This window comes from Balaenoptera physalus (assembly GCF_965194825.1).
Source record: "Balaenoptera physalus genome assembly, chromosome: 8".
NCBI classification, from domain to species: Eukaryota; Metazoa; Chordata; class Mammalia; order Artiodactyla; family Balaenopteridae; genus Balaenoptera; species Balaenoptera physalus.
The window spans coordinates 51,227,801-51,251,249 of NC_138887.1; the positions used below are offsets into that span (position 1 = coordinate 51,227,801).

General features: G+C 35.0%; 1 long non-coding RNA gene across 1 annotated transcript; it reads left to right on the forward strand.

The window, feature by feature from the left end:
• The first annotated feature begins 1,636 nt into the window (after positions 1-1,636).
• Positions 1,637-4,485, forward strand: LOC309665947. The gene is made up of 2 exons (XR_014266801.1): positions 1,637-3,729; positions 4,325-4,485. It is a non-coding gene; the product is annotated as an uncharacterized lncRNA (long non-coding RNA).
• Positions 4,486-23,449: the final 18,964 nt, after the last annotated feature.

Sequence of the window (23,449 nt, forward strand, 5' to 3'; positions counted from 1 at the left end):
TCCTAGAGAAAGGGAAATAAAAACAAAACTAAACAAACGGGACCTAATGAAACTTAAAAACTTTTGCACAGCAAAGGAAACCATAAAAAAGACAAAAAGATAACCCTCAGAATGGGAGAAAATATTTGCAAATGTAGCAACTGACAAAGGATCAATCTCCAAAATTAACAAGCAGCTCATGCATCTCAATATCAAAAAAACAAATAACCCGATCCAAAAATGGGCAGAAGACCTCAATAGACATTTCTCCAAAGAAGATATACAGACTGCCAACAAACACATGAAAGGATGCTCAACATCACTAATCATTAGAGAAATGCAAGTCAAAACTACAATGAGGTGTATGCTACCTGAGGTGTGGCCTCAATGGCCATCATCAAAAAATCTACAAACAATAAATGCTGGAGAGGCTGTGGAGAAAAGGGAACCCTCTTGCACTGTTGGTGGGAATGTAAATTGATACAGCCACTATGGAGAACAGTATGGAGGTTCCTTAAAAAACTAAAAATAGAACTACCATACGACCCAGCAATCCCACTACTGGGCATATACCCTGAGAAAACCATAATTCAAAAAGAGTCATGTACCACAATGTTCACTGCAGCACTATTTACAATAGCCAAGACATGGAAGCAACCTAAGTGTCCATCGACAGATGAATGGATAAAGAAGATGTGGCAGGTATATACAATGGAATATTACTCAGCCATAAAAAGAAATTAAATTGAGTTATTTGTAGTGAGGTGGATGGACCTAGAGTCTGTCATACAGAATGAAGCAAGTCAGAAAGAGAAAAATAAATACCGTATGCTAACACATATATATGGAACGTAAAAAAAAAAAAAAAAGGTTCTGAAGAACCTAGGGGCAGGACAGGAATAAAGATGCAGATGTAGAGAATGGAACTGAGGATACAGGGAGGGGGTAGGGGAAGCTGGGACGAAGTGAGAGAGTGGCATGGACTTATATATACTACCAAATGTAAAATAAATAGCTAGTGGGAAGCAGCTGCATAGCACAGGGAGATCAGCTCTGTGACTTTGTGACCACCTAGAGGGGTGAGATAGGGAGGGTGGGAGGGAGACACAAGAGGGAGGAGATATGGGGATATATGTATATGTATAGCTGATTCACTTTGTTATAAAGCAGAAAGTAACACACCACTGTAAAGCAATTATACTCTAATAAAGGTGTTAAAAAAAAAAAAGACATGGAAGCAACCTAAATATCCACTGACAGAGGGATGGATAAAGAAGATGTGGTACATATACACAATGGAATATTACTCAACCATAAAAAAGAATGAAATAATGCCACTTGCACACATGATGTACCTAGAGATTATCATAATAAGTAAACCAGGCAAAGACAAATATATAATATCAACTCTATGTGGAATCTTACAAAAATGATACAAATGAACTTATTTACAAAATAGAAATAGACTCACAGACATAGAAAACAAACTTCCAGTTACCAAAGGGGAAAGAGGGAGAGGGGTAAATTAGGAATTTGGGATTAACAGATACACACTACTATATATAAAACAGGTAAACACTATACTGTATAGCATACGGAACTATATGCAATGTGTTGTAATAACCTATAATGGAAAATAATCTGAAAAAGAATATATTCTTTTATATATATGAGAAATATGTATATATATATATATACACACACACACACACATATATATAAATGAATTACTTTGCTAAACATTAGCACACATCTAAAACATTGTAAATAACTATACTTCAATAAAAAAAAATGATTCCTCAGGATGGGGTCCAAAAAAAAGCCATACATATTATGATATGCTACATATCAAAGATTTGGACACAGCTAACAAACTGAACGTTATTTTGAGAAGAACAGAAGTAATTAAGGATGAGAGAGATTTATACAAGATTAAGATAATAACTCAAAAATAGTAATTAATTACAGTTAAGTGATGGCAAAGTAATCACTAAAATAACTTGAACATGAAAAAATTAAGGCAGTAGTAAATTGATTATAATAGTATAAATTTGCACAAGAAGCTTAAATGAAACATAATGATAAATTTAACTAGACTGATAATCATCTTTCAGAAGTGATTTTATTCATGCTAAGTCCACTGCATTTTTATCATTTTTAAGATCTGAAATAAACTTAATAAACATCATTTAATTTTTCTTGATGGTAACCAGGAAACAAATCCTAATAAGCTCAGGTTTTCTGTAAACAGACTGAGGAAAGAGGAAAGGAAAGAGAAGTATATCTTGAGCCCTCCCAACAATATCAGTAAGTGAAGATGAGAGAACATTAATCAAGATCTTTAGTTTCTCATATTTGCACTTGAGAGAATGCATCCCATTATTTTTGCTTTAATTTTTTGCTTAGGTAGAAAATTTATATAAACACTCCAATTTCACAGTTCCCAGAATAAAATAATAACACCTTTCTCATTGTTCTTGTCTCTTAACTCCTCTTTCTCATATCCTTCCACTGATACTCTCTTTTATCACAACAACATCTTCTTCACCCCTCCCCATATTTTCCTTCATTTTTCCTCACTTGAATCTTTGTATAATGGAAATAATTACTGCTACAGCAGATTATCCCTTGAAATCCCCTCCAGTTACTAAATCTACAATATAATTATTTTTTTTCATATTACCCTCCCATTAATTTACTCCTTCTCATAAATGTACCAAAATTATGAGAAACTTAAATAATCAAAAGAATCTTAAAAATCAATAAACACATGGAGGACTTCCAGTTTCTGGTTCCACATATGAGGAGCTTGGAAGTCACCACTCCATGCTAACAATAATTAAAAAGCTGAAAACACTGAGAAATCAATGACTTTTCTTGGATTCATAAGGGAGGGTAGAACACCAGGCAAACTGTTGCCCCCAAGACTGGAGAGACAGACAGTGGAATACAGAGCTTCCTAGAGCTTAAATTCACAAATGGAAACTACCAGAGTGGGAAGGGGAACTAGTGCCAGAGTAAGAAAACCTAAACTGTAATTGACAAATTACTGGAAGTTTAGTGTGTAGAAGTCTGAAAGTTAAAAACTCCAGGGGGACACAGTCATGGGGAGGGGTGCCCCATAAAATTGTAAGACTTACCTTCAGGAGCTTGACCATGTTCCCATAGAAAATATTGGAGAAAAATCTCCTTACGCTTCTGACGGGGAAGGAAGCAGGAGCCATTTTGAAACAGGCCAGAGCACCTTTGTTCTTCTTAACAAGGCCTGACCTCAGGGGAAACCAATTAACCTGACGGAGTATAATCAGAGCCCAATTGACTCAGGAAAAGGAAAATAACCAACAGTAGTCAGCTGTAGACTTCCATGTGTGAAAAGGGAAATACCCAACTCCAGCCCATTCTAGCCATCCTGTCCCATGTAAGGCAGGGTGGGGAGGGGGGAGGGAGGGAGAGACAGAGAGAGAGAGAGAAACTTGTAAGGTTCACAGAGGCACAGACTGACCAAAACTGAGACCTAATCATAAAACTATATAATAGTTCCCCTCCCCCCACATCAGCACATAACTAAAGGCCTACTTACTTAGTTCTTTTCACATGGTACATCATGTTTAGCTATCAAGAAAAAGTTACAAGGCATACTAAAAGGCAAAGTAAAATTTAGAGAGACAGAGCAAGCATCAGAACCAGACATAGCAGGGATGTTAGAATTATGTGATTGGGATTTAAAACAACTATATGAATATGCTAAGAGTTTCAGTGGATAAGGCAGATAGCATGCAAGAACCTATGGGCAATGTGAGCAGAGAGATTGAAATCCAAAGAACCAAAAAAAAAAAAAATGTTGGAGATGAAAAACACTGTAACAAAAATGAAGAATGCCTTTTGATGGGATTATCAGAGACTAGGCATGGAAGAAAAAAGAATCTCTGAACTTGAGGATCTCACAATAGAAACTTCCAAAACTGAAAAGCAAAGGGAACAAAGACTGAAAAAAAAGAACACAGTATCTAAGGACTTGTGGGACAGCTACCAAAGGTGTACCATACACATAATGGTAATACCAGAAGAAGAAGAAAAGAAAGGAAGAAAAGAAATATTTGAAACAATAATGACTGAGAATTTGCCCAAATTAATACCAGACACCAACCCACAGATCCAGGAAGGTCAGAGAACACAAAGCAGGATAAGTGCCAAAAAACAACACCTATGCCTATCATTGTAAAATTACAGAAAATCAAAAAAAAGGAAGAATCCTGAAAGAATTCAGAGGAAAAAAACACCTTATCTATAGAGGAACAAATATAAGAATTGCATTCAATTTCTCCTCAGAAACCATGCAAGTAAGAAGAGAATGGAGTTAAATATTTTAAGTGTTGAGAGAAAAATCCCAGCAACCTAGAACCTGTACCCTGTTGAATTATCTTTCAAAAGTAAAGGAGACATAATGACTTTCTCAGGCAAAAATTTGGAAAATTTATTGTCAGTAGACCTGCCTTATAAGAAATGTGAAAAGAAGTTCTTCAGAGAAAAGGAAAATAATATATATCAGATACTCAGCTATCCATGAATAAATGAAGAACACTGAAGAAGGAATAAGGGAAAGTAAAATGAAACTTTAATTTTACTTATTTGATCTAACAGATAAGTTTGTTCAAAATAATAATAGCAACAATGTATTTGATTAGGTATCCTTATTGCATTTTATATATTTATATTTATATATAATACAAGCATATATATGTTTAAGTAGTACATATAATATATAATACATAAGAATGCCTAATCAAATACATTGTTGCTATTATTTTATTATTTTATATATATAGATACACACATATGCTTATATACAAGTAAAATGAATGAAAACATTGATACAAGAGATAGGAAGTAGAAATTAGAATTATTTTGTTATTATAAGGTACTCACCTATCCATATGACTGTCCAGTGTTATTTGAAAGTGGACTTCAATTAGTTGTAAGTGTATACTGGAGTAGCTGGAGTAACTCTGGAGTAGCCACTAAAAAAAAGGAAAAAAAGAAGTTTATCTGATATCTAAGAAAGAAGAGAAAATGAAATCATATAAATGTTCAGTTACAAGCCCAAAAGGCATAAAAAGAGTAGAAGACAAAAATATGAACAAAGAACAAGGACAATAAATAGAAAACAGTAACAAATATTGTTGATATTAATCCAACTACATCACCAATCACTTTGAGTGCCAATGGTTTAAAAGTACCAATTAAGGGGCTTCCCTGGTGGCACAGTGGTTAAGAATCCACCTGCCAATGCAGGGGACACAGGTTTGAGCCCTGGTCCAGGAAAATCCCACATGCTGCGGAGCAACTAAGCCCATGCGTCGCAACTACTGAAGCCCCCACGCCTAGAGCCCGTGCTCCGCAACAAGAGGAGCCACTGTGATGAGAAACCCGTGCACCACAACAAAGAGTAGCCCCTGCTCACCGCAACTAGAGAAAGCCCGCGTGCAGCAACAAAGACCCAACGCAGCCAAAAATAAATGAATAAATTTTTTTTAAAAAGTACCAATTAAAAGACAGAGATTGTTAGGATGTATCAAAAACAAGACCTAACTATATGTTGTTTATAACAAACCCACTTAAATATAAAGACACATAACAATTAAAAGTAGATGGATGGAGAAAAATATACCATGCTATTAACACTAACCAAAAAAAGTAGAATTTGCTAAATTAATTTCAGACAGAGCTGACTTCAAAGCAAGTAAATTTATCATAAATAAAGAAGGGAATTATATTATGATAAAGAGGTGAATCCTCCAAGAAGATATAACTTAATGTGTATGTGCCTAACAACAGAGCATCAAAATACATGAGGCAAAAACTGACAGAACTCCAAAGAGAAACAGATGACTCCACTATCGTAGTTGGGGACTTCAACGTGCCTCTATTTGAAATGGACAAACCAGCAGGCAGAAAATTAGTAAGGACATTGTTGAACTCAACAATGCCTTTAATCAACTGGATGTAACGGGCATCCATAGACTACTTCATACAACAACAGCAAAATACCCATTTTTCTCAGGCTCACATAGAATATTCACCAAGATAGACCACATTCTGGGCCATAAGACACACGTTAACAAATTTAAAAGAATGCAAATCATACAATGTCTGCTCTCAGACCACAATGGAATTAAACTAGAAATCAATAACAGAAAAGATAACTGGAAGATCCCCAAATATGCAGAGATTAAACAACACCCTACTAAATAACACATGGGTCAAAGAAGAAATATCAAGAGAAATTTTAAAATACTTTGAACTAAATGAAAACAAAAACACAACTTAGCAAAATTTGTGTGATACAGTAAAAGGCATTCTTAAAGGGAAATTTAAAGCATGGAATGAACAAACTAGAAAAGAAGATTTCTTATTAAACTAAACATGCTCTTACAATATGGTATAGCACTCATGCTCCGTGGTACTTACCCAAAGGAGCTGAAAGTTATACCCACACAAAAACCTGCACATGGATATTTATATTTATAGCTTTATTCATAACTGTCAAAACATGGAGGAAACCAAGATGTCTTTATTATTCAGTACTAAAAAGAAATGAGTTATTAAACCATGAAAAGACACAGAGGAACCTTAAATGCATATTACTAAGTAAAAGAATCCAATATAAAAAGTCCACATTTTTTGTGATTCCAGCTATATGACATTTTGAAAAAGGAAAAACTATGGAGACAGTAATAAGATCAGTGGTTGACAGGGTTTTAGATGCGAGCAGAGGAGGAGAGATGACTAGGCAGAGCAGAAAGAATTTTTAGGGCAGTGAAAATACTTTGTATGATACTATGATGATGGATACATGTTATTATACATTTGTCCAAAACCACAGAATGTACAATACCAAAAGTGAACTCTAAGGTAAGCTATGGACTCTGGGTAATGATGATGTGTCAATGTACGTTCATCAGTTTTAACAAATGTACCATTTTAGTAGATGTAGATAATGGGGGAGACTATGCATGTGTTGGGGGGTGGGCAATATAAGGGAAATCTCTGTACTTTCCCCTAAATTTTGCTGTGAACCTAAAACTTCTCTAGGAAAATAAAATCTTTTAAAAAATTAAAAATTAAAATAAATATTTATAAAGGAAGAAAGTCAATAAAGACAAATGATAATATATTTGATGAGAGTGCTCTACCTTCCTCTCCTGGTGTCACTTGGAGAACTGAAAGACAAATCAGTTATTCATTTCTTCATTTTTTGATATTATTTTGTTTGGATGAGTCTCTCCACCTACAAATAATAGCTGAATGAACTTATCATTGCTTTGTTTATTAATGTTTCAGACAAGATGGGGGGGTTAAGGGTGGTATGGCCGTAGACTATTAATGTTTCATTACTAAGTCCTTAATACATGTGGAAATTTAATGTAATTTTGCTGAGAAATGATCACTTCTACTTTGTCTGTTTCATTCTTTTCTCTCCTTAGAATTATTAGACAGAAAAAAAAAACAAAACCCAGCTCTTGAAGCACATTCTAGATGTTCAGGAATATATCTTAACCAAAAGCTGCCACGTTAAAAAATAATTTTATTAAAAAAAATTTTAGAGGTGGTTCTGGTTACTGTCAAGATTGAATAAGCAATATTCACCCTGTCTGAATTCAATTAAACACCTTGGAAAAAATGCATAGAGCAACTATCTGAGGACTTTGGAGAGTAATGGCAGTTGGTGGATTGAGGAAGGAAAGCAGAAAGTAATGTATCATGGAACCGGTAGTGAGTTTCTCATTTCTTTTCCCCTGATCGCTCCTGATCTTCACTGAAACCAAGAACTGTGCACTAGATGCTGATAGAAAGAGTTCCAGGAGAAAATGTCTATTTCTAGTCCATCCAAAGAGTAGGAAAAGAGGGCCCTGTGAGATAGTAAAGTAAATCCTTTTTTAACAAATTCTCTCTGGCTCTGACTTCTAAGCAAGCCTGTGGTACTAGTGGCAGCAATAGCATCAATGGCTGGATGAGGGCCTAAAACTCAAAGGGAGAGGAATTTTTTCCCTTGACCAGAGGAAGTGAGGTCTCAATAGCATGGGGAGAATGCCCATTGCTTTATTTTCTCTCTGTACCCTCTCACCACTTAGTTCTGGAGGCAGACACACTTTCAGGAATGCATGGCACTGTAGGGAAATTAAAGCCACAGCTTTTTATAAAGAGGACCAGAAAAGGGGGTGGGGGGCTCTGAGAGTCAGAAATGGTTGGGAGCATACAGAGAGAAGGGAGATCAAGAAAGCAATACCCTAAAGTTTTGTATTAGCTCTTTCACTTACCCTCGAACTACTAATGCGTGGATCCAACCCTAAACAGTGTACAAAAGCGTTGGAGAACTGAACTATGCGTTTAGACAACCACCCTGGTCTCATACTGGCTATTGGGTAGCATTTTGAAACTGAACAGACATTGAAATTACAGCCCACGGAAGGCATGTAGGGACTTTCCGCTTGAATCTAACAAATGCTACCAAACATTTAAAGAAGAAATAATACTATTTTATTTTACACAGTTTCTTCCAGAAAATAGGAGGCAACACGTTCCAATTCAACTTATGAAGCTAACTTTAATACCAGAACTAGAGAAAGTACAAGAAAGTGAAACTACGGATCAATGTTTCTCATGAAAATAAGATACAAAATCCTCAACAAAATATAAATTGACTCAAGCAATATATAAAAAGTCTTAATCCATGATCAAGTGGGGTTAATACCAGGAATGTAAGGGGATTTACATATTCAAAAAGTAAACAATGTAATTCATCGTATTAACTAAGAAAAGCCACACGATCCTATCAGTTGATGCAGAAAATCATTTGACAAAAATTCAACATCCATTCACGATTAAAAACAAAAAAAATCGCTCAGCTAACTAGCAAGAGGGAGTTTCCTTTTCCTGATAAATGGAACCTACAAAATACCCATAGCTAACATCTTATATAACGATGAAAGACGGAATGCTTCTCTCCGAATCTCGGGAAGAAAAGAAAAGATGTCTACTCAGACCGCTCCTAAAATACAGTACTGGAAGTCCAAGTCAGTGCAGTAACAATGCAAGGAAGAGAAATATACCCACATCCAGTTTCTCCTATTATTAACACCTTATGGTATATTTGTCACAATTAATGAACCAATATTCATACATTATTGTTAACTGAAGTCCACACTTTCTTCAGATTTTCTTAGTTTTTATGTAACATCCTTTTTCTGTTCCAGGATTCCATTCAGGATAGTGATCATGTCCGTTTATGCTCCTCTTGGTTGTGAGTTTTTCACTTTCCTTATTTTTGATGACCTTGACAGTTTTGAGTACTGGCTACAGAGTTTATGGAATTACCCTTGGGATTGGGATTTTTTCACAGTTGGCCCAGGGCTTATGGGTTTTTCTAAGAAGACTAAAAAGTAAAGTGCCATTCGCATCATCATGTCAAGGGTACATACTGTCAACATGACTTATCACTGTTGAACTATGGTTACTCCATTATAATTTCAATTTGTCATCAATTACGTATGTGTTTTGCAAATATTTTCTCCCAATTTGTGGCTTACATTTTCATTGTCTTAAGTGCTTATCACAGAGCAGAAATTTTTAGCTTTAATAAAGTCCAACTTTTTCTTTTTCACGATCATGCTTTTGGTAATACATCTAAAATCTCATCACCAAATTGAAGCTCAAATGTTTTCTTCTGTTTTTTTTTCTATAGGTTTTATACTTTTGTGTTTTATCTTTCTGTCAATGATCCATTTTGAGCTAGTTTTGTATAAGGTATAATCTAGGTATATATTTTTTGCTTATGGATATTCAATTTTTTCAGCACCATTTGTTGAAAAAATTTACCTTTTCCCTTTTGGATTGCTTTGCACATTTGCCAAAAATTAGTTGACTCTATAGGTGTGCATCTATTTCTGGGCACTACAGCACTATGCTTGGGGGCCGTTTTAAACAGTGAAATTACCAAAAAATAGGCAAAAATGAAAAAATGTGGCCCTTAATAGACTGAGAAAAGGACAATTTTTATAGTATGAGAGCTGACGTAAGAAGGCAGAGTATTGCCTTGTTTGACCTCATTTCAGAATGTGCATGTCAGGCAATTCAAATTTTTCACCATTGTGCATGTCTGTAAATGACCATAGGAAGATGGCTTGTATTGATTTGGGAGTTACAAATTAAGTTTTATCAAGAAGGCAAATGTGCAAATAATGAGGATTGACTGTATTTTTAAATCACATATCCACGGAAAGACTTATATCCCAAATATAGAAGGACCTCTCAAACTCAATAGCAAAAAATCAAAATTTTAATTAAAAGGGCAGGGGAGGGGCAAAAGTTTTGAACAGACATTTTGTCAAAGGAGACACAGGAACGGGAAATGAGCACATGAAAAGACACTCAACATTATATTAGTACTAGAGAAATGCCAATTAAAAGCACAATGAGCTACCAGAACACATCTATTAGAACAGCTAAAACAAACAAACAATACAAAATAAAACAGACAATACCAAATGCTCTGAAGAATGTAGACGACTAAATACCTCATATATTGCTGGTGGAAATGAAAAGCATGCAGCTACTCTGGAAAACAGGGTGTCAGTTTCCTATAAACTTAAAAATGTACTTACAATATGACTCAGTAATTCCATTCCTAGTTATTTATCCTAGAGATATTAAAACTTAGGTAAAAAATAAGTATAGGGCTTCCCTGGTGGCGCGGTGGTTGAGAATCTGCCTGCCAATGCAGGGGACACGGGTTCGAGCCCTGGTCTGGGAAGATCCCACATGCCGCGGAGCGACTGGGCCCGTGAGCCACAATTACTGAGCCTGCGCGTCTGGAGCCTGTGCTCCACAACAAGAGAGGCCGCGAGAGTGAGATGCCCGCGCACTGCGATGAAGAGTGGCCCCCGCTCGCCACAACTAGAGAAAGCCCTCGCAAAGAAACGAAGACCCAACACAGCCATAAATAAACTAAAAAAACAAAAACAAAAAACCCAAAACCCAAAAAACCCACATTTCCCATGTGACTTAGATAAGACTCTGGATGGACCCCCTTATTAACCTAAGACAAGGCCAGACACACAGCTTGCAAATTCCCATTCTTCAAAAAAAAAAAAAAAAATAAGTATAGCAGCTCTACCATAATCACCAGAAACTGAATAGTCCATAGGCACCTCAATGAATAAGTGAATCAAACAAAATGCAGTACATTCATACAATGGAATACTACTCGGGCATAAAAAGAAATGAATCATTAGAATGTGCAACAATATGGATGAATGTCAAAGGCAGTTGACAAAGGTGTGCTCAGTGAAAAAAGGCAGTCTCAACAGTTACATACTGTGTGATTTCATTTTTATGACACTCTGGTAAAGGTAAAACGATAGAGACAAAAACAGATCAGTGGTTGCCAGGGCTGAGCCATGAGGAGACAGTTTGACTACAAATAGACAGCAAGAAAAAATTTGGGGGGAGGGGTGGTTACAGAATGGTTCTGTATTCTGATAGTGGAATTACTTATGCAAATCTCTGCATGTATTAAAATTAAAAACTGTGCATCAAAAAAGTCAATTTACCGGTATTTAATTTAAAAATATTAGGATCATAAAAATTCTATGGTTGGAAACAATTCAATATATCATTCTTGTAAGTTTTATTCTCTTTCTCTTTTTGCATGCACTATTTTAAATAAGGAAAATACACAGTGTTTTAACACATCCAAATTCTCTATCAGTGACAGAATTAATTAACATATTGTTTGTTTGTGTATACAATATATAAAATTTGGTAACTTCTCCCAATTCTTGTGACCCTCTTCTGCACCACTGTGCACTCAAAGAAATGTGGTTAAAATCTACCACCTAATTTTATGGGTCCAAGCCCTGAAATCACTTCTTAAATAGTACAATCTAGTATTAAATTTATCCAGATTTAGGAGAACTGTCACTCTTGAGTTAAAAAAAAATTTTTTTAACAGACTTTCAAAACAATCAATATTTCTTTCCTTATGTTTAATTTGAACTCTTAACAAAATGACATTTACATTTTCTTTCATTTTGGATTTTAAAGGTTGACTTTTATGCTATTAATCCAAGTGGCTTGTGGGTATGGATGATTTTCCTAATAAAATGCCACTCCTACTATATTCTACACAAATGCATTGTTAATTATAAGAGGGGTTAGGACACCAGCTCTTTGAGGGAGAACCAAGAAGACCCCAAGATTGCTGACTGTAACCTTCCTCATTTATAAGAGGATTCTTTCTATCAGGAAAAGCTCCTTTAAAGCAGAGATGGCATATAAATTTGGATGGCTTTTTACAAACTGTTTACAACATCTCCAAAGCACTTTTCTTTAGGTTTTCCTAAAAGTAATCACTTTGGGGAAATCAAAGAATCCTGATGCTTTCCCCAAAGGAGATATTCTTTACTCTATATAATACTTTAGATATGTTTCACAGTTTTGATAAAAATGTTATTAACCTCTCCCTTAATATTATCATTTCTAATGTTATGTCTCCACCCTTCAGCTTTTCCTAGTAAGTGCTTTCAAGAAGCACCTGTCAGTTAACTCAGGATGTAATAACAAAGTATTTTCAGTCCATGAATAAGTCCTATTGGATCTCCCACAATTTGTTCACCTTGGTTGTCATCATGATACTTAAAAACAGACCTTACATTTTAATAAAAGGCTAATTTATCCTGACCAAAGGTGAAATCTGTCTTCTAACTCTTGCATTGTTAACTTATACATACATTCAGGTTAGACTCATTCATTCTCTAACATATCATTATATACGTATGAATATAGCCCAAGTTTTTTAAAAACTTCTTTGACAATAGCAATATATTCATAACCATTTATATTATATAAATTTAATTCTATTTTTAATTTGTTTGTAAAAAAAAGTTAGCCTTTCTCACATAATTTGTCAAATTTTCTTTGTTTCATAAATGAACACTTTGCCCTTGCCACGCAACAGAAAGGCTATTCGGGGCAGTGTAAGGGCTTGAACGCTGGTAGAATTAGGTCCAAATCTTTGGATAGATTACTTAACTCAACTTCTGTTTCCTCATTTCTCAAATGGAGAATATAAGATTTGTCTTGCAGGGATGTTATAGGAAAAGGACTCGGTCCATTGGTTGGCGATGGTTGGCCACAATTAATGGCAACTATTTGAAACATCAATTACTTCTGCTGCCTACATTTTTTTTTTTTTCCAAAAGAGAACTTGGCTCTCTTAATATATGTTCTTTGGTCTATTATCAAAGAAAACTTTGCTCTTGCAATAAGTATTTACATACTTTAGAGATTTTCTTCCTTAAAAAGCAAAAACAACAAAGAAATTGCCATATTGAAAAAAATACACCCTTAAAAATCTCAAAATACTTCTACTGCTAAATGTCAAAATGATTACAATCAGATTTTAAATTAAAAACTGTATTGACTTTAAAGATTTCAAGTTAATTTTTTTTTTGCAGTGTTCTTTAAACATTGGGTTTCTTTTCACCATAAACAATGCTTTTGGTATTGAGTATGCTTTCCCTTATGGTGTAACCATGATTTATAAAATCATTTATGTTATAAATGAATAGAATATATACAGGTATTAATTTTAGTTTTTAATTTTGACTCTTCTAAGATTTTAAAAATCCTCTGCCTTGTTTCACCATTAAAGAAAACTAACCTAGCACTTCTATTTTAAATTTAAATGTATTTTTTATCAATATATGCGTATTAAAATTAGTCAATAACATCACTTAGTGTTTTTTTCTCTAAGGTCTGTTTTCTCAAAGTTAAATGGAAATTCTGCTTTTGAGTTACATTTTTTGAGAGATCATTTTTAAAAAATCCTATACATCTTCTGGCATTTTCTCAAAGAGAAAAAGCCAAGAAAAAAAAAAAAAAAGGCTTATTTCAGATTCAGTGAATTTATAATCATTTCTTTGCTGTTGAAACACTGTCTATGCATTTTTCATACTCTACCACAGGGTGGAGTATTGCTTTAAATATAGGACCTTTTTTACACCATGCATTCCTAACTAGATTCATTCTGTTATGTAAACTGTGAAATAAGGTTTTAGTGAATGGTGACAAAATTGGGGTTCCGGAATTTTGAACACTATCAGACTCATTTGAATTACTACTCAGGTATAATTATGAAGAAATATTAAACATTCAATGGCCCCCAACAGAAGAAAGCAATCTATTCTAATTCTGTGTAGATTTTATGACATAGGGTCTTGAAATGGTATTTAATTTTCAATTTACATTTACATTTAAATTTTAATGTAATTTTGTATGTTTTTCTTCAAAGGCAGGAGTCATGGCATAGTGTACTCTTGTGAAGATTGATTAATTTATATTTTGTATTTATGTATTAATTGTGATAATGCACAGTTTGTGTTGAAAGTATTTACTGAATTACACTGTACTATTTTGAAAGTATGGCTGTCCTATTAAACTGCTTTAGAATCATTATGCTAGAATCTTAACTTTCTAAAACAAAGTTAATTTATTGACATTAAATAATTCCTAGCTGAGGTACAGTCAAAGTAGTCTCCTTTCAATTACTCAATGCTGCTTTTAACTCAGAGCAAGCACAAAGGCTCTAATGGAAGCACAAAGGCTACTCAGGCAATCTTTATGGATTTGGCAGTCATGAAATTACATCTCTAGGACATCTCTCTTCCTGATCCCCCTTGTTTCTTACTCAATCGACTAATAGCAGGAGCTATGACTGGGCAGCAACATAGATACAATACAAACACAAATGACACTTGTGCGTGAAAATGAAGAAAGCATGCTTAAATAATATTCAGCGGCTCACATCTCAGACCTCCAGGAGACAACTTGAAATGATGAGCGCTGCTTGTGACTTACACTTAACACTTGTGAAATACTTCAGAAACCCCCACTGGGACATACCCATATTTTTCAAATATTTCAACTTTTGAGCATTGGATAAAGCAAATAAAAAAGAAAAACACTTTCTTTAGCTCCCCACCTCATCCTCAGCATGTATATGGAGCCAAGATTAAGACAGTAATGGAAGACAAATTCAAATTTGGAAAGAGAAAGACGATATTAAAAGCAATTATTTCTGAACTGAAGAGTTGTTTTTCTTTTTATAATTGCAGAGTGGTAAGAAACCAAACATTTTTATGTTTAGTCCAACAGATTTACTGTTATAGAGTTGTAATTCATGTAACATAAATTACCCATTTTAAATTCAGTGGCACTTAATGCATTTACAATGTTGTGCAACTACCATCTCTCTCAGTTTCAAAAATTTTATCACAGAACTCCCTGTACCTATTAAGTAATCACTCCCCATTCTCTGCTCCCACTGTCCCTTAAAAATCACTGATCTACTTTCTATGTCTATGCATTTGCCTATTACGCATATTTCATATGCATCATACAGTATGTGACCTTTTGTGTCTGGCTTCTTTTACTTAGCATAATGTTTTCAAGGTTCATGCATATTGCAGCATGTATCAGAATATCACTCTTTTTATGGCTGAATAATATTCCATTGTATTTATATACCACCTTTAATTTATTTATTACATCCATTGACGTTCACTTGAATTGTTTCTACCTTTTAGCTACTGCAAACAATGTTGCAATGGAAATTAGCATACAAGAATCTAAGCCCTTGTTTTCAATTCTTTTAGGTATAAACCTAAAAATGGAATTACTGGGTCATGTGTAATGCTGTATTTGGCTTTTTGAGGGACTGCCAAAATGTTCTGTGTAGCATTTTTCATTTCCCCCAGCAATGTAGGATGGTCCCAATCTCTCTACATCCTTGTCAATACTTATCTTTTTTTTTTAATTATAGCCATCTTAGTAGTTGTGAAGTGGTATCACTGTGGCTTTGATTTGCATTTTCCTAATTTCTAGTGATGCTGAAAATCTCTTTCATATGCTAGTGGCCATTTGTATATCTTCACTGGATAAATGTCTATTTAAGTCATTTGTTCATCTATTAATTAGACTGTCTTTATGTTGTGAAGTTTTAGGGGTTCTTTATATATTCTGGATATTAAAACCTTAGCAGATAAATAATTTGCAAATATTTTCTCCCATCCTGTAGGTTGTCTTTTCACTTTCCTGATTAATATCCTTTAATGCACAAAGGTTTTTAATGTTTCTGAAGTCCAATAAATCTATTTGGTTGTTGTTGTTCCTTGTACTTTTAGTGTCAAATCTAAGAATCCATTGCCAATTATGAGAGCATCAAGAATTACCCCTATTTTTTCTTCTAATACTTTTATAGTTTTAGCTCTTATATTTAGGTTGTTGATTCATTGAGTTAATTTTTGCAGTATGTGAGGTAGGAATCCAACTTAATTCTTTTGTATATGATTACCCAGTTGTCCCAGCACATATGTTAAAATACTATTCTTTCCCCATTGAATGATCTTGGCACCCTAGTCAAAATCAATTGTCCATTGATGTTGGGCTTATTTCTGGGCTCTCAATTTTATTCCATTTTTGTTTGTATCCTTATGCCAGTACCACACTCTTTTAAATACTCTAACTTTGTACTAAGTTTTGAGATCAGGAAATGTGAATCCTTCAACATTCTTTCAATGTTGTTTGGCTTTTTGGGACCTCGTGAAATTTAATGTGAATTTTTGTATCAGCTTGTATACATTTCTGTAAAAAAGGCAAGAGGAATTTTTATAGGGATTGCATTGAATCTGTAGATCACTTTGAGAAATATTGCCATCTTAACAATATTAAGCCTTCCAATCCATGAATATGGAATGTCTTTGCATTTATTTAGGTCTTCTTTCTTTCAGCAATATCTTATAGTTTTCAGTATGCAAGTCTTTCACCTCCTTGGTTAAATTTATTCCCAGGTACTTTATTATTTTGGATGCTATTGTAAATGGAATTGTTTTATTTCATTTCATGTTGTTTATTGCTGGTCTAAGAAACATAACTGATTTTGGCATGTTCATTTTGTAACTTGCAACTTCACTGAATTTATTAGCTCCAGTAGAGTTTTGCTTTGTTTGTTTGATTCTTTGGGATGTTCTATATATTGAGTCTTGTCATCTGCAAATGAAAATAGTTTTATTTCTTCCCTTCTATTTGGATACTTTATATTTCTTTTTCTTACCTAATTACTCTTCCTAGGACTTTCAATACAATAATGAATAGCACTGGTGAAAGAAGGCATCCTTGTCTTATTCCTGATCTAAGAGGGAAAGTTTTTAGTCATTCACCATTGAGTGTGATGCTTGCTGTGAGTTCTACCATAAGTGCCCTTTATTATGTTGCAGAATTTCCTTTCTATTCCTAGTTTGCTGAGTGTTTCTGCCATGAAAAGTAGTTGTTGGATTTTGTCAAATGTTTTTTCTGTATCTATTGAGATGATCATTTTGTTGTTATTGTTCCTTTGTTCTATAAATGTCGTATAGTTCACTGATTGATTTTTTTTAATGTTGAACCATTATTTCACTCCTGGGATAAATCTCACTTGATCATGGTGTACAAACATTTTAATGTGCTGTTGGATTTGGTTTGCCAGTATTCTGGTGAGGATTTTTGCATTTATTTTAACAAAGGGTATTGATCTTCTTTGCTTGTCAGTTTTTTTGTTTGTTTTGTAGTGTCTTTGTCTGGCTTCAGTTATCAGTGTAACGCTGGCTTCATAGAATGTGTTAGGAAGTGTTTCTTTTCAAATTTTTGGAGGAGTTTGAGTAGTATAGATGTTAATTTTTCTCTAAATGTTTGGTAGAATTCATCGGTGAAGTCATCTATTATGAACTTTTCTTTGTTGGAAGGTTTTTACTTACTGATTCAATATCTTTACTTGTTATAGGTATGTTGAGATTTTCTATTTCTTCTTGAGTTGGTATTGGTGAATTGTGTGTTTCTAGAAATTTGTCCATTTCAACAGCATTTAAATCTTTCTTCTTCTTTTAGACATTTATAGCCACAAATTTCCCTTTGAGCACTGTTTTTGCTGCATCCCATGTTTGGTAATTTGAGTTTTCATTTTCATTCATATCCAAGTATTTTCTAATTTCCCTAATGATTTCTTCTTTGTCTTACTGATTGTTTAAGAGTGTGTTGTTTAATTTCCATGTCTTTGCAATTTTTAGTTTTCCTTCTGTTACTGATTTCCAGCTTCATTTCATTGTAGTTGGAAACACACTTAATATGATTTCAATCATTTAAAATATATAAAGAATTGTTTTATGGCCTAACATACCTTCTAAAGTGGAGAAAGTTCCATGTGTACTCTACTCTGCTTTTGTTGTCTGAAGTGTTTTGCATATGACTATTAGGTCATGTATGCATATTTTAGGTCATACATGCATATGACTCTTGGGTCATATATGACTGTTAGGTCTAGTTGTTTTTTAGTATTGTCCAAACCCTCTATTTCTTTATTGATTTTCTTAGTAAATGTTCCACCCATTATTGAGATTGGATTATTGGAGTCTCCAACTATAATTGCTGAACTGCCTATTTTTTATTCAATTCTGTTCATGCTTGCTTAATATATTTTGGGGTTCTGTTGGTGTGTATTTTTGTTTATAATTGTATATCTTTCTGATAAGTTAACCCTTTTATTAATGTATAATTTGTAACAATGTATAAATTGTAACAATTTCTGACTTTAAATCTATTTTGTCTGATGTTAGTATAGCTATACTAGTTCTCTTTTGGTAACTATTTCCATGGAATATTTTTTTCCATCCTTTCACCAACCTATTTGTGTCTTTGGATCTATCCTGAGTCTATTGCAAGCAGCATATCACTGGATCATGTTTTGTTTTTCTTTTGTTTTCCATTCTGGAAATCTCTGTCCTTGAACTGGTAAGTTTTATTGATTTACATTTAACATAACTATTGATAATGAAAGGCTAACTTCTGCCATTTTACTATTTTTTTTCTATATGTCTTACATCTCCTTTGTTTCTCATCTCCTCCAATACTGTCTTCTTTGTGTTTGATATATTTTTTTTTCCTAGTAAACCATTTTGAGTCCCTCATCATTTCTGTATATATATTTAAATCAGGTTTATTGAGATGTAATTCATATACAGTAAAATTCACTCCTTTTGGTGTACAATTCTATGAATTTTGACAAATGTATGCAGTAAAGTTAACTACCACCACAATCAAGATATAAAACAGTTTCCTCCTCCCACCCTAAATATTCACTTGTGCCCTTTGTAGATAGCCCTCTCCACAACCTCAGTTCTTCAAAATTACTGATCTAGTCTCTGTTTTTATACATTAACCCTACAGAATAATATACTATGTAGATTTTTTGTGATAAGAACACTTAATATAAGATATACCTGCTTGGCAAAATTTTAAGTATATAATACAGGCAATATGCTGTACAGTAGAACTCTAGGACTTATGCATTTTGCATAACTTAAACCTTGTACCCTTTGACTACTAGCTCCCTGTTTCCCCCTCTCCCCAGCCCCTGGCATCCATCATTCAACTCTGCTTCTATAAGTTTGACTATTTTAGATTTCTCATATGAGTGGTATCATGTAGTGTTTGTCTTTCTGTGTCTGGCTTATTTCACTTGGCATAGTGCCATCAAGGTTCACCCATGTTGTCACAAATGGCAGAATTTCCTTCCTTTTTTAAGGTTGAATAATATTTCATTATAAGTATATATTGCATTTTCTTTGTCCATTCTTTTGTTGATGGACATTTATGTTGCTTTCATGTCTTGGCTGTTATGAATAATGCTGCAATAAACATGGGAGTACAGGTATCGCTTTGAGATCCTGATTTCAATTCTTTCGGACATACACCTAGAAGAAGGATTGCTAGATCTTATGGTAGTTCTACTTTTAATTTTTTGAGGAACCTCCATAGTGTTTTCCACAGTGGCTGCAGCAATTTACATGTCCACCAACAGTGTTCAAGGATTCACTTTTCTCTACATCCTCACCAGCATCTATCTTTTTTAGGGGGGGTTGGGGGGGCACGTAACAGCCATTGTAACTGATTTGAGGTAATTTCACATTGTGGTTTTGATTTCCATTTCCTTGTTGATTAGTGACATTGAGCACCTTTTCATATATATGCTGACCATTTGTATGTCTTCTTTGGAAAATGTCTATTCAGGTCGTTTGTCCATTTTTAAGTTTTTTTTTCTTTTGCTATTCACTTGTATGAGTTCATTATATATTTTGAATACTTACCTCACCAGATATATGATTTGCAATTATTTTCTCCCATTCCATAGGTTTCCTTTTCTTTCCTTCTTTGTTTCCTTTGCTGTAAAGGGAAGCTTTTTAGTTTGATACCATCCAACTTTTCTATTTTTGCTTTTGTTTCCTGTGCTTTTAGTCTCATATCTAAGAAATTATTACCAAGGCCAATATCAAGAAGACCTTTCCCTGTTTTTTTCTAGCGGTTTTATGGTTTTAGGTTTTATATTTAAGTCCTTAATCTAGTTTGAGGTTTTTTCTGTGTATTTAGTGTCAGACAAGGGTCCAGTTTCATTCTTTTGCATATGGATATCCAGTTTTCTCAACACTTGAACAGTCAGACAGAAAACTAATAAGGAATGTCAAACGTGAATAACAACGTAGACTAAATGGATGTAACAGACACATATAGAACATGCTGTCCAACCACAGCAGAATACACATTCTTCTTAGGCCACAAAGCAAGTCTTAACAAGTTTCAGAAGACTGAAATCATACTAAGCATGTTTTCTGATCACAATGATATGAAACTGGAAATCCGTAACAGGAGGAAAACTGAAAAAATCACAAATATGTGGAAATCAAACACACTACTAAACAACCAGTGAGTCAAAGAAGATATCAAAAGGGAAATCAGAAAGTATCTCAAGACAAACAAAAATAAAGACACAACATACCAAACCCTATGGGATGCAGCAAAAGCAGTTTTAAAAGGGGAGTTTATAGCAATTAATACCTGTGTAAGAAAAAAGAAAGATCTCGACAACCTAACTTTACACCTTAAGGAATTAGGAAAAGAACAAACTAAACCCAAAATTAGCAGAAGGGAGGACATAATAAAGATTGGAGCTGAAATAAATGAACTAGAGACTAAAAAGACAACAGGAAAATATCAATGAAACTAGTATGGTTTTTTTTTTTGGAAAAAATAAGCAAAATTGACACACCTTTAGCTATACTAAACAAGAAAAAAGAGTACTCAAACAAAATTATAAATGAAAAGGAAACATTACAGCTGATATCAATACAAAGAGATCATAATAGGCTACTAAGAATAACAATACTCCAACAAATTTGATGACGTAGGAGAAAGGGATAAATTCCTAGGAATATACAATCAACCAAGGCTGAATAATGAAGAAATAGAAAATCTGAACAGACCAATTATTAAGAGATCTAATCAGTAATAAAAAAATCTCCTAACAAAGAAAATTCCAGAACCAGATGGCTTTACTAACATAGTCTATAAAACATTTAAATAATAATTAATACCAATCTTTCTTGAACTATTCCAAAAAATCGAAGTGGAGGGAACACTTCCAAACTCACTTTATGAGAGTAGCATTACTCTGACACCAAAGCCAGACAAGGACACTATGAGAAAAGAAAACTGTAGGTGAATATTCTTGATGAACATAGATGCAAAAATCCTCAACAAAATATTAGCAAACAAAATTCTACATCAAGTTAAAAGGATCATATATAACAATCAAGTGGCATTTACTTTGGGGCTTAGAGAATGGTTCAACATAAATCAAATCAATAAATGTAATATACAACATTAATAAAATGAAGCATAAAAACCATATGATCACCTAAATAGGTACAGAAAAAGCAGCTGACAAAATTCAACATCCTTTGATAATAAAAACTCTCAACAAACTGGGTATAGAAGAAATTTACCATATATTATGCTGCATATGGCATAATAAAGGCCATTTGTGACAAGCCCACAGCTAACATCATACTCAATAGTTAAATTCTGAAAGCTTTTCCTCTATGATCAGTTACAGGACAACAGTGACCACCTCACCACTTTTATTCAAGATAGTACTGAAAGTTCTTGCTAGAGCAATTAGGCAAGAAAATAAATAAAAGGCATCCAAATCAGAAAGGAAAAAGTAAAACTGTCTCTGTTTGCATATGATATATGATATTGTATACAGAAAATTCTAAATGCTCCACCAAAGACTATTAGAGCTAATAAACAAATTCATTTATGTTGTAGGATACAAAATCAATATACAAAACTCAGTTGCATTTCTATATGTTAATACTACCAGTATTATTAATACTACCAGTAATACTACCAGAACTATCTGTAAAGAAAATTAAGAAAACAATCTCAGAGGAGCTTCAACATGGCGAAAGAGTAATACGTGGAGATCACCTTACTGCCCACAAATACATCAGAAATACATCTACATGTGGAACAACTCCTACAGAACACTTACTGAACGCTGACAGAAGACCTCAGACCTCCCAAAAGGCAAGACACTCCCCACGTACCTGAGTAGGGCAAAAGAAAAAAAAATAACAGACACAAAAGAATAGGGATGGGACCTGCACCAGTGGGAGGGAGCTGTGAAGGAGGAAAGGTTTCCACACACTAGGAAGGCCCTTCGCGGGAGGAGACTGCGGGTGGTGGAAGGGGAAGCTTCGGGGCCACGGAGGAGAGCGCAGCCACAGGGGTGCGGAGGGCAAAGCGGAAAGATCCCCGCACAGAGGATTGGTGCCGACCAGCACTCACCAGCCCAAGAGGCTTGTCTGCTCACCCGCCGGGGCGGGTAGGGGCTGGGAGCTGAAGCTCGGGCTTCGGTGGGATTGCAGGGAGAGGACTGGGGTTGGTGGCGTGAACACAGCCTGAAGGGGGCGAGTGCGCCACAGCGAGCTGGGAGTGAGTCCGGGAAAAAGTCTGGAGCTGCCCAAGAGGCAAGAGACTTTTTCTTGCCTCTTTGTTTCCTGGTGCACGAGGAGAGGGGATTAAGAGCGCTGCTTAAAGGAGCTCCAGAGATGGGTACAAGCCGCAGCTGTCAGAGTGGACCCCAGAGATGGGCATGAGACACTAAGGCTGCTGCTGCAGCCACCAAGAAACCTGTGTGCAAGCACAGGTCACTATCCACACCTCCCCTCCCAGGAGCTTGTGCAGCCCGCCACTGCCAGGGTCCCGTGATCCAGGGACAACTTCCCCGGGGGAACGCACGGCGCACCTCAGGCTAATGCAACATCATGCCTGCCTCTGCTGCTGCAGGCTCGCCCCAAACTCTGTAACTCTCTCTCCCCCCGTCCTGAGTGAGCCAGAGCCCCCGAAGCAGCTGCTCCTTTAATCCTGTCCTGTCTGGGCAGGGAACAGATGCCCTCAGGCGACCTACACACAGAGGCGGGGCCAAATCCAAACCTGAACCCCAGGAGTTGTGCGAACAAAGAAGAGAAAGGGAAATTTCTCC